The sequence below is a fragment of the Otolemur garnettii genome, unplaced genomic scaffold (assembly GCF_000181295.1).
Source record: "Otolemur garnettii isolate 467f Iridium unplaced genomic scaffold, OtoGar3 scaffold00173, whole genome shotgun sequence".
Classification (NCBI taxonomy): domain Eukaryota; kingdom Metazoa; phylum Chordata; class Mammalia; order Primates; family Galagidae; genus Otolemur; species Otolemur garnettii.
This window is the reverse complement of record NW_003852568.1, coordinates 1233921-1246378: the sequence shown is the minus strand read 5'-3', so window position 1 is coordinate 1246378 and position 12458 is coordinate 1233921. Positions and strand designations below refer to the sequence as shown.

Here is a 12458-nt window from a genome sequence, read left to right as displayed (position 1 = left end):
TGGCCATTTTTTGGTTGCAGCCATCATTGTTGTTTGGCGGGCCCGGGCTGGGGATTCGAACCCACCACCTTAGGTGTATGTGGCTGGCGCCGTAGCCGCTTGAGCCACAGGCACTGAGCCCCATGTGTTGATTTCTGACTTTATCTGCAATCCCTGTCTCCCTGAAATGTATAAAACCAAACTGTCACCCCAACGCTGCAAGTCCACTTGCTCCAGGCTTCTTGGGTGTGGCTCCCGGTCATGGTCCTCCAATTTGGCTCAGAATAAACCTCTTTAACTTATTTGACAGAGAATGGCTTCTTTTCCATTAACATCTTAATGTCACTTTCCTGCTTCTGATATTGCCTTATCTTTTGGCAAGATAGTGCCAAGCCCCATTGCCTTTGGGTCCTGCCCACCCTGCTGTCTGGTCAGGGCTCATGGAAGGACATATGTGACTGGTGAGTGGGTCGTCCTGGTGCCTCCTTTGTTTGCCTGAGACTCCCTGCGACCACTGCACGTGGAGGGCCCCTTGCTCATGGGAGATTGCTCCAGCTAGCCACCCTGGCTAGGACTGCTGGAATGCTGGGCTGTCCTCCTTCAGGCTCAGGTAGGTGCATGGGCCCAGTCCAAGCCTCTCAGACTGAACCTCTCACACCAGATTTTACTTCCCCAGCAGGCCTCGGCTGTGGGCAAACAGGATCATATCCAGAACTTCCTACTGTTGGCTCCAGGACACGGGCCCCACAGCAACTACAGTAAGACCTTGCTGGTGGGTGAGGGGTTGGGTATCAGATTTGAAAAGTTTGTTGGGGCCTTATGGTGTGCCCACCTGCCTCTGGAACAGCTGTGGCTGCTTAGGCCTGGCTGAACTCTGGGCTGGGCTGGGGCTCCCCCCATTTCATCTGTAGGACCCTGCAGTCAGGCCTTCTCCAGGAAGCTGGGCTCAGGGTAGGAGAAGGTCCTTCTTATTCCTGCCCTGAGGGCTCTGCGCCCACCTCCAGCAGATGCAAGCATGTCCCACACCAGTGCCTGGGCCTGGGCTGGGGCAGGGTGGGAAGTGTATTCACCCTCTGAAGTTTTTAATGGGTGTTTATTTTAAATTTGGCAATTATTTTGTCAACTCTAGAAAAAAATTAAAATACAGGAAAGTAGAATACTGTCATAAAGAAAAAGTGGCAACCACATATAATTTAATTAACTAGAATTAACTACTGATGATGCTTTTATTTCTTTTTGGTCTTTTTTCCTTTTATATGTTAATATAAAATCACACCACATGCATGGTGTCAAATCCTACTTCACTTCTCCCAATGTTCTATCCCAAGCCTTTTTGCAAATTACTAAGAAAAATTTCATAAGTGTAATGTTGGTCTACCTGGTATTTCAAATTTTGGATACACCGTAATGTATGGTCTCCTTACTGCTGGAACTTTAGCTTTTTTTGGTATTTCTTTTTATGACTGTTCGTTTCTTCTCATTTAAAGTAATGCTGTGATGAACATTCCTATGCAAAAATTGTTTGCACTTTAAGCTATTTTCTTAGGGTAGTTTATTAAAGGGGCTTTTGCTGGACCACGTTGGGGGTAAGTAGAGGAAATGTCTTAGAAGTCTTAGTGGACAGTACCAAATTCTTTCTAGGCCCAGGTGACAATGCTGCCTCACCTCTCTTACAGTGCTGAATATTATCCTTTCTTAAAGTCCTTTTGATTTTCAAAAGAGTAAAAAATTTCAAAATTTCTTTCTTTCTTTTCTTTTTTTTTTTTTTTTGCTTTGTAGTTTTTGGCCAGGGCTGGAATTGAACCCGCCACCTCTGGCATATGAGGCCAGTGCCCTACTTCTTTGAGCCACAGGCGCCACCCCAAAATTTCAAAATTTCTCAAAGCGTTTTCCTGTTGTTGAATTTGTTTCTTCAGAATCTGAGTCATGGCTATAAAGCTTATGCCAGGACAAAGGGCTTGTAGAGCACAGGGCTGTAATAAGCTATTTCTTCCCCCTTCTCCACTGTGGGGTCTGCACAGGCAAATGAGGAGAAGCAGTGGGTTATACTTCTAACTCTTTTCTTAGGACTGAAGAAATTTATCAACTGGCTAATGTCCACTAATGACCAGGTTAGGAGATTACCCCCTGTAGGTCAATCTTTGTTTTTAAATGATAAAAACATTAAAGGGTTATGAACTTAAACCTTTAACTCTATAACTTTGGTTGCACCAGAAAGTTTTGTTAAGTCCATCCTCTCGTGCCATACGCTTTTCTTCTTGCTTTCTTCTGTTTCTTTGCATTTCCTTACAAAAAACGTATCTGTTAAAAACATCTTCCCCTACCATTTAAGCGTTTCTCTCTCTCTTTTTTTTTTTGAGACAGAGCCTCAAGCTGTCACCCTGGGTAGAGTGCTGTGGCATCACAGCTCACAGCAACCTCCAACTCCTGGGCTCAAGTGATTCTCCTCCGTCTGCCTCCCAAGTAGCTGGGACCACAGGCACTTGCCACAACGCCCGGCTATTTTTTTGGTTGCAGCCGTCATTGGCAGGCCTGGGCTAGATTTGAACCGGCCAGCTCAGGTGTATGTGGCTGACTCCTTAGCTGCTTGAGCCACAGGTGACGAGCCATTTAAGTGTTTCTTATTAGCAGTAGATCAATGAACTTTGAAAACAAATATTTCTAGACTATATAAATAATACATGGTGATTGCAAGAAGATTGAGCACATAAGCCATTAAAAAGATAAAAATTACTACAATTTCACAGCCCAGCAGACACTGCCATTGGTATTTTGATGTTTATATTTCCAGACTTTTTTCATCTATACAAATGCATGTGAATAAACATTTTAGCAAAAATTAATTCATAGTACACATATTCTGTAATCAACTTTTAAATTTTATAACATGTGAATATCTGTACCAGTGTATTGTTCTTTTTTCTGGGCAGAATCTCACTCTGTTGCCCAGGCACAAGTGCCATGGCATCAGCCTAGCTCACAGCAGCCTCACTGGGCTCAAGCAATCCTCCTGTCTCAGCCTCCCAAGTAGCTGAGATCACAGATGCCTGCCACCATGACTGGCTAAGTTTTCCATTTTTAGTAGAAATGGTGTGTTGCTTTTGCTCAGGCTGGTCTCAAATTCCTAACTCAACTCAAGTAATCCTCCTGCCTCAGCCTCTCAGAGTGCTGGGATTACAGGTGTGAGCCACTACGCCTAGCCTGGAATATTGTTTTCCTACACATGGTTGTGTAGGACTCCATTTTATGAATATAGCACAATTTAAATAGTCATAGGTGTTGACCATTTTGGTTTTTTCCAATTGTGTATACTGCTGTCTGGAACATCCTTTTATGCTCATCTTGGTGCAGGGATCTAGTTATTGCATCAGAATAAATACAGAAAATTTGAATTTTGGAGTCAAAGGATATGTGTGGTTTAAGCTTTTGGTAAATATTGTCATATTGTCCTTCAAACAGGGCTGCCAATGAATACTAGTTTCCCGGAATACACGATCTCTGGCTCCATCGGCTGTGCCTCACCGAGTTCCCATCAGGATGATTTCCCTGCTGTTTCCCAGGTATGTCCAGCATGTTCTCACCTCCGGGTCAGTTCCACTGGCTGGTCAGTCTGCCTGAAATACTTTCCCCCCAGACATCTAAATGGCCACACCCTCACTTTCTTTGTGCGTCTGCTCAGATACCATTTTATGAGACTCCCCATCCCTGTTCAACTTACATAAGAGAGCAACGGCCTTTCTCCTAATCCCCTTCCTCTTCCTTACCTTTCTCCCTCACTTCTATCACCTTGCCTCTCCCCAGGCCAGAATGGAAGGGCCTCGGGGCAGACATTCCATTTCACTGGATTCCAGCTCCTACATAAGCACATGGCTCCTCCAGGGATTCATAATAAATATTTACTGAATAAACAAAAGATTGTTATTCTCTTCTAACTTGATTAGGTCAGTAAGTGGAACATGGTATCTCACTGTGGCTTCAATTTACATTAACTTGATTACTAATTAAGATGAATTGTGTTCATTATATCTGGCCATTTATTTTTTTCCTTTTGAGAATTACTCATTCATTTCCTTAGTTTATCTTTCTATTGAGATGTTTATCTTTTTATTTTTATTCGTTTATTTATTTTTATTTTATTTCGAGACAGTGTCGCCCTTGGTAGAGTGCTATGGCATCACAGCTCACAGCAACCTCAGACACTTGGGCTTCATTGATTCTCTGGCCTCAGCCTCCCAAGTAGCTGGGAGTATGGGCACCAAGCCTATCTTTTTTTTTTTTTTTTTTTTAGAGTCTCACTTTGTCGCCCTCTGTAGGGTCCTGTGCCATCACAGCTCACAGCAACCTCCAGCTCCTGGGCTTAAGCGAGTCTCCTGTCCCAGCCTCCCAAGTACCTGGGACCACAGGCGCCCACCACAACGCCCAGCTATTTTTTGGTTGCAGCCATCATTGTTGTTTGGCGGGTCCGGGCTGGATTTGAACGCTCCGCCTTAGGTGTATGTGGCTGGCGCCTTAGCCATTTGAGCCACAGGCGCCGAGCCTGAATTTTGTTTTCTTATCTTGTTGTCATGTTTAGGCTATCTCTCAAGACTGTCTGAAGGCCATCTTCATATTCTTTTTAGTACCTTTATTGCATCTTTAAAAATATTTAAAATCTAATTTGGAATTAGAAAATTAAAAACAATTTAAAATCCATTTGGAATTATTTTGCTGTAATATATGAGATAGAAATAATAAAAAAAAAGTAAGTTTTCTCAGTAATATTTATGAATCCACCCAAATAGTGAGAACAAGTAGATAAGCTTGTTAGTTTTAAAAAACTCATCCAAGTCTGGGCGCAGTGGCTCATACCTGTAATCCTAGCACTCTGGGAGGCCGAGGCAGGTGGACTGCCTGAGCTCACAGGTAGACCTGCCTGAGCAAGAGTGAGACCCCTGTCTCTAAAAAATAGCTGGGCATTGTGGTGGGTGTCTGTAGTTCCAGCTACTAGGGAGGCTCAGGCAAAAGAATCTCTTGAGCCCAAGGGTTTGAAGTTGCTGTGAGCTATGATGGCACAGCACTCTATTGAGGGTGACAAAGTGAGACCCAGTCTCAAATTAAAAAAAAAAAAAAGAAAAAACAAAGACCACCACCAAACAAACTCATCCAAAAGCTGAGATCACAAAGAAAATTAAATGTACTAAAATCCAGAAAATAGAATTAGCCCATGACTGCTTTTATCTTTGGTAGATTGGGTAGGAAAGGAGAAATATGTTAGCGGGGAAGAAGGAAACAACCAGCATTTTAATGAACATTTAGGGGCTGGCAGAACAGATTAATATCTGGAGAAGCCCAGTCCCAAAGTGAGTTTGCCCTCACCTGACCACTAAGGCTCCACTAAGCCCAAACCCAGAGCAACTCTCCACAGTAGTGGCTTGATAGAAGAAAGAGAAAGTCCTTTGTTAGGTGGAAGGTATTATTTTTACAGGTAAAGTCTGGTATACAAAGGAAAAGTGGCAAGGCAGAGAAAAACCTGATAAAATGTGACTGCTTTCCCCAAGAGAGGAAGAAATCACAGAAGCAGACCAGAGATGGCCCAGAGACTGGAATTCTCAGACCGAGATTTTAATACTGATATGATACAAATGTTAAAGGGTCAACCAGGAAAAGTACACCACACGGGTAAGTATAGGAGAGTATTTCAACAGAGAAATAGAAACTATAACAAAGAACCAAATGCAAATTTTAGAAATGAAAAATATTTCATCAGAAATGCAAAATTTATTAGCTGAGCTCATCAGCAGCATGGAAATAACAGAGGGAACAATTACTGAATTCAAAAACAGATTAAGAGAAATTATCTAAATGGAAACACAAAGACAAAACAGAAGAGAGTATGGAAGATCTCTGGGATTGTATCAAACGGTTCAATATGCATGTAAATGAAGCACTAGAAAGCAAGCAGAGCGGATAGGGCAGAAGAAATATTTAGCAGCGATAATAGCGGAGCATTAAACACGATTGATGAGAGAAACCTCCGGATCCAAGAATCTCAGTGAACCTCAAGGAGAAGTAGGATAAACATAAATAAAAGCATACCTAGGCCTATCAGTCAGAACTGCTGAAACCCAAGGATAAAGATAAAACTTTAAAAGCAGCGGGGTGGGAGGAGGGCAGGGAAAGAAGCAGCTAGAGAAAAAAATGACATAATACAGGGGAACAATGATAAAAATGTGGGCTGACTTTTCATTAGAATAAATGCAGGGCAGATGACAGTGGAACCGTATTAAATTTTGGATGAAAACAAAACCAAAACCAAAAATATTTTCCACCAAGCAAGTTATATCTAGAAAAAAGATCCTTAAAATTGAAGGGAAATAGAAAATTTCAGACAAAGACAAATAATTCATCTCAAGGTCTTCATGTTGAAGAGAAATGCCAGATAAAATCCCAGATCTGCAGGAAAATATGAAGAGCACTAGGAAGGATAGGATTATTGATCTCTTCATCTATGTCTCTGTCTCTATCATCGCTATCTCTATCGTTATCTCTATCTATCTATTTATACTATGACTATTGACTAGCGCCAAAATCATGGCAAGGAATTGTGGGATTTATAGAATATGTAGAAGTAAAATACTATGTGAAAACAAGAGCACAAAAGACAAGAAGGGGGTAAATGAAATATAATCTAAGTATCTTATAAAATGCACATTATAATCTTTAGAGTATTTACAGCAAGTCCTCACTTAATGTTGTTGATAGCTCCTGTTGACTTTAAGTGAAATGATGTATAACAAAACCATTTTTTTCTCATCACTGTTATAATTAAACAATGTTGAACAAAACAACATTTGTCTGAGGACCTGCTGCATATCATTTTTGTCTAAAATTACAGTTTCCAAGAACCTATCAATGATACTAAGTGAGAAGTACTATACTGAGAATTTGAAGTTATATCTAAAAATTCAATAGAAGACATGGGCAGTGCCTGTGGCTCAGTGGGTAGGGCGCTGGCCCCATATACTGAGGGTGGCGGGTTCAAACCCAGACCTGGCCAAACTGCAACAACAACAACAACAACAACAACAACAAAATAGCCGGGCGTTGTGGCGGCCACCTGTAGTCCCAGCTACTTGGAAGGCTCAGGCAAGAGAATTGCCTAAGCCCAGGAGTTGGAGGTTGCTATGAGTTGTGTGACGTCATAGCACTCTACTGAGGGCGATAAAGTGAGACTCTGTCTCTACAAAAAAAAAAAAAATTCAATAGAAGACATTAAAACACACATAAAAATAATTAACCTTACTCTCTCCCTGAAAAGGGCTAGGAAAAAAGAATCAGAGGAATAAAACATAACAAATGTGACAAACAAAAAATATACTAAATAAATATACTGTTGTGGCCCAAACCATAACAGTACCTACATTAAATATAAATGAACTCTCCAATTAAAAGGCAGAGATCTCCACACAGGGGTGTCCAGCTATTTTTCTTCTCTGCTGCACATTAGAAGGAGAAGAAAAGTTGTTTTGGGCCACATATTAAATACACAAACACCAGTGGACGCCAGTGAGCAAAAAAAAGGTCTGTGCATAGTTTTCATGATATCTAATACCACAGATGAGCAAAACCGTCTCACACACTCTGCATGCCGCCCATGGGCTGCAGGTTGGACAATGCTGGGAGTCAGATCTAGCTGTATGTTGTTTACAAGAAACAACTTTAAATATAAATACAGATAGTTTGAAAGTAAAAGTGAAAAAAGATATCTACCAGGCAAAACGGTAAGCATAAGAAAGCTGGTGTGGCTATATCAATTATCAGAAGAAGTAGCTTTCAAGGTAAAGGTATTAAAGCCAAAAAGGATGTCATTTCATATATATAAGAAGGCAATTAACCAAGAAGACAGAATAATCCTAAATGTGTAGACACCTAATAACAGACCCTCAAAATACATGAAGCAAAAGCTAACAGAACTAAAGGGGAAAATAGATATTGTTTACCTTAGGTAGGGATTTTCATACCACTCTCTGGGTGACGGATAAAACAAGCAGACAAAGCCAATAAGGTGATGGATTACTTGAGTGACATTATCTAACAAGTTGACTTTAAAGTTTATTTTATTTTTTAGCTGTTTTTTAAAAGTTGATTTTAATTGACATATGTGTACACTACAGCCAACAATAGTAGAATACTTGCTCTTTTTAAGTGCACATGGAACATTTATTGAGAATTTGTGGCTAATAGGTTTCAATAAATTTAAAAGGATTGAATTTACTTAGAATATGTTCTCTGACTACAATATTTTTAAAACAGAAATCAGTGACAAAAAGGTATCTAGAAAATCCATAAATATTTGGAAATTGAATACGCTTTTGAATAACCTATGGGTCAATAAGAAATCATAAGCTACTTTAGAAAATGTTTTCACCTGAATTTGATGAAAAGACATGGTATCAAAATTGGTGAGATGCAGCTACAGCAGTGTGCAAAGGGAATGAACTGTAGACAGACATTACAAAAAAGAAAGGTTCAAATTCACTGATCTAAGAGTCTACATTAGGGAGCTAGAAAAAGACAAGTAAATTAAACCCAAAGTAGAAGGAAAGAGAGTGAAAATAATGAACTTGAAAACAAGAATAGAACATCTATGAAACCAATAGCTGATTCTTTTAAAATGTTAGTAAAATGTCCTAGAAAGACTAATAAGGGGCCATCCCTTCAAGTCATAAAGACATTAAAGTGATCATGAGGGGACAATATGAATGACTTCCTGACAATAAATCAATAACTTTGATGAAGTTGACAAATTCCTTGAAAATTGCAAAATACCTGGCTTGGCGCCTGTGGCTCAAGTGGCTAAGGCGCCAGCCACTTATACCTAAGATGGCGGGTTTGAATCCAGCCCGGGCCTGCCAAACAACAATGATGGCTGCAACTAAAAAATAGCCAGGCATTGTGGCAGGCGCCTGTGGTCCCAGCTACTTGGGAGGCTGAGGCAGGAGACTTGCCTGAGTCCAGGAGTTGGAGGTTGCTGTGAGCTGTGATGCTTCTGTCCAAGGAGGACATTCACCTTAGTGGATAGGGATGTGCTTCTTGTCCTATGCCACGTCAGCTGTCTGAGAGCCCCTCCTTCAGGGAAGGGGGACAGGTGAGTGTCCTCCTTGGACAGAAGGGCAGGTGCCCCAGGGAAAGAGGGCTAGGCATGGAGAAGGGTGCTCTCCTCCACCGCAGGAGAGCTGTACCAAGCTGCTCTTCCCGGGCTGATCCCTTTGGGCACACCTGAGGGTGACACCTAAGGCCCACTCCAACCTGAGGAACACTAACATCCCACTTCTGCCCATACTGGGTCCCTTTGTCCTTGCTGCCCCTGTTTCCTCCTGTCCCTCTCTTTCTGGTGTCACTACCCCTGCATCTCTTGCTTCACCCATGGGGGCAGGGCCCTGTTGTGCCCACAGCTCTGGCACCACTGCGAGAGAGGAAAATCCTCAGCCTCCCAGCTCCGCAGGCAGCCAGACTTGCTGCTGTGGTTATAAACAACTGGCTTTAATTGCTCTCAGTTGTTGAAAGTAAATTCAGCTCATCACCAATAGGAATATCACAAGATTTTATATTAAAAAATAGAAATGGTAAGGATTTGAAATGTTAGTGGATTTAAACATACAAATCTGAAAGTTGTAATGTCTTTCCTGACAGACTTTTAGCCTTTTTAGCAAGTGAGTTTTTCTCCTTGAACTTCATTTGCTCTGAGCTGCCTTTGATAGAGTTTGTACTGTGCTTAAAAATATCAAACTGCTGTCTAACAACCCAAGGATTCACTGCGTAATTCCAGACACCTTGAGACAGCCTTGTGGATTGTAGTCAAGTTCCACCAAAGGCTACAGCCTGGACACAGGTTAGAGTGAACAGTTGTGCCTACTGCCAGGAACACTTGTGGGCCGGCTTCTGGAACTTTCCATGGTGGTTTTCAATATCATCCCCAGAATCATCAAACCCTTGACTTTGATCTGATTCTGGTGGAACTTGTGACAAGTTTTTAAAAAAATGAAATCTTATTACTTTCAAATAAGGACAACTTCATAGCTGATAGCTGATAGTGAACTTCTAACCAGAAATTTTATCTTAAGATCTCCTTTCCATAGTAACTGAACACATACCACATACGTTCGTTGCTTTCAGGATGATTGTGAACACGATTGAAGAGTGTACTTTCTTGAGTTGGTTAAACATTACTTCCTGCTGTTTCATTTTTAATTTCTTTAGCAAGCTCCTGTTGCCACACTGGAAACTTCTAGAAAGAAATGTCCTTGAGGGAGGGATAAAGGTAACTACGAGTCAGAGATAGAGTGAAGTGTGTAGGGGAGTTTATGGAAGATGGTATGGGTGGCCAGGAGAACTGGACCTTAGCCACATGTGCCAGTTGTCATGGCCCTAGTACATTTTTTTGGGGGGACACCACACATTCTCTCATTCAACATATAGGGTAAAGGGCTCAGTGACGTCACTGTGATAGATAAATCTTCTGTAGGGATGACAGTGATGATGGTGGTGAAGGTAGTGATGGCAGTGGTGATGGTGATGATGGTACAGGCTAAAGAGTGGTGGTGGTGGTCATGGTGGTGGTGATCATGGCAGTGGCAGTGGTGATGGTAGTGGTGATGTAGTAATGGTGGTGGTGATGGTGGTAGTGGTTTTGGTGGTGGTGGTAGTGATGGGGTGGTGGTGGTGATGGTGGTGATGATAGTAATGGTGGTAATGGTGGTGGTGGTAATGGTGATAATAATGGTGATAATGGTGGTGGTGATGGTCATGGTGATGGTCATAGTGGTGGTGGTGATGGTAGTGGTGATGTGGTTGTGGTGGTAGTGATGGTGATGGTGGGTATGGTGGTGATGATAGTAATGGTGGTAATGGTGGTGGTGGTGATGATGATAATAATGGTGGTAATGGTGGTGGTGATGGTGGTGGTGGTGGTGATGGTGATAATTGTTTTGGTAGTGGTGGTGGTAGTGATGGTGATGGTGGGTATGGTGGTGATGGTGGTGATGATAGTAATGGTGGTAATGGTGGTGGTAGTGATGATGATAATAATGGTGGTAATGGTGGTAGTCATGGTGGTGGTGATGTGGTGGTGATGGTGATGATCATGGTGGTGGTCATGGTGGTAGTGGTGATGTGGTGATGGTGATGATCATGGTGGTAGTGGTGGTGGTGGTGGTAGTGGTGATGTGGTGGTGGTGATGGTGGTAGTGGTTTTGGTGGTGGTGGTGGTAGTGATGGTGATGGTGGGTATGGTGGTGATGATAGTAATGCTGGTAATGGTGGTGGTGGTGATGGTGATAATAATGGTGGTAATGATGGTGGTGATGGTGGTGGTGATGGTGATGGTGGTAATGGTGGTGGTGGCGGTAGTGGTGATGTGGTGGTGGTGGTGGTGAGTGATGGTGATGGTGGGTATGGTGAGAGTGGTGATAGTAATGATTGTGATGGTGGTAATGGTGATGGTGATCGTGATAATGGTGGTGGTGATGGTGATGATGGGGGTAGAAATAATAATGGTGATGTGTGGTGGTGGTAGTTTGGAAGAAGCAGGACAGATGTCCCTGGCTCTTTGCTCTTCACCTTTCTTTGCCCCCCTCCCCTCTTGAAGTCACATGGTATCTGGAGTCACATCAGCTGTCTTGAAGCCATGAGGCAGCTCCTGTGACAATAAAAAATGATTAACTAAATAAGAGAGGCTAAGTGGAGGGACAAGAGCCTGGTCTCTAGAAGCAACAGGTGTACAGTTGAACCCATGCCAACAGAAGCTTCCCTCTCAACCTATCCTTTATTGAGAAAATAATCTCTGCTTATTTTGTCCACTGTTGGTCATCTGGATTTTCTGTTACTTGTAGACAATACTAATAAAGGAAAGTGAGAAATGCTTGATGACATCACACATAGCTATCGATGTTTTTGTCTGATCACCCACTTCTCTTTTATTAACATGATAGTCACTTCTTTTTTTATTATTTGCATTTTTTTTTTTTTTTGAGACAGAGTCTCACTATGTCATCCTTGGTAGCATGCCATGGCATCACAGCTCACAGCAATCTCAAACTCCTGGGCTCAAGTGATTCTCTTGCCTCAGTCTCCCAAGTAGCTGGGACTACAGGCACCCGCAACAATGTCTGGCTGTTTTTTGTTGCAGTCGTCATTGTTCTTTAGCTGGCCCAGGCTGGGTTTGAACCCACCAACTTCAGTGTATGTGGCTGGCACCATAACCACAGTGCTATGGGCACTGAGCCTATTTCCATTTCTTTATTCTCATGTTTAATGATTTTAAATATTTTTATAATACTTATCAGATAATATCCATTAAATGAAGTATTTATATGAAGGCCTACTTTTCTATCATTATTTCTTTGATCCTTACTTATGGTGACTCACTTCCTTTACTGTTTTGTAGGGTTTTTTGTTTGGTTAGTTTGTTTTTTGTTTGTTTTGTCATTTTTTTTTTTTTT

General features: G+C 41.9%; 1 long non-coding RNA gene across 1 annotated transcript in view; it reads left to right on the top strand.

Moving 5' to 3' along the window:
* LOC111728613 overlaps positions 1–12458 on the top strand; it is a 22740-nt gene that overhangs the window by 8355 nt on the left and 1927 nt on the right. The window contains exons 2-3 of the long non-coding RNA XR_002775855.1: positions 656–737; positions 3439–3539. This is a non-coding gene — a long non-coding RNA (uncharacterized LOC111728613). The remainder of the gene's footprint in view (positions 1–655; positions 738–3438; positions 3540–12458) is intronic.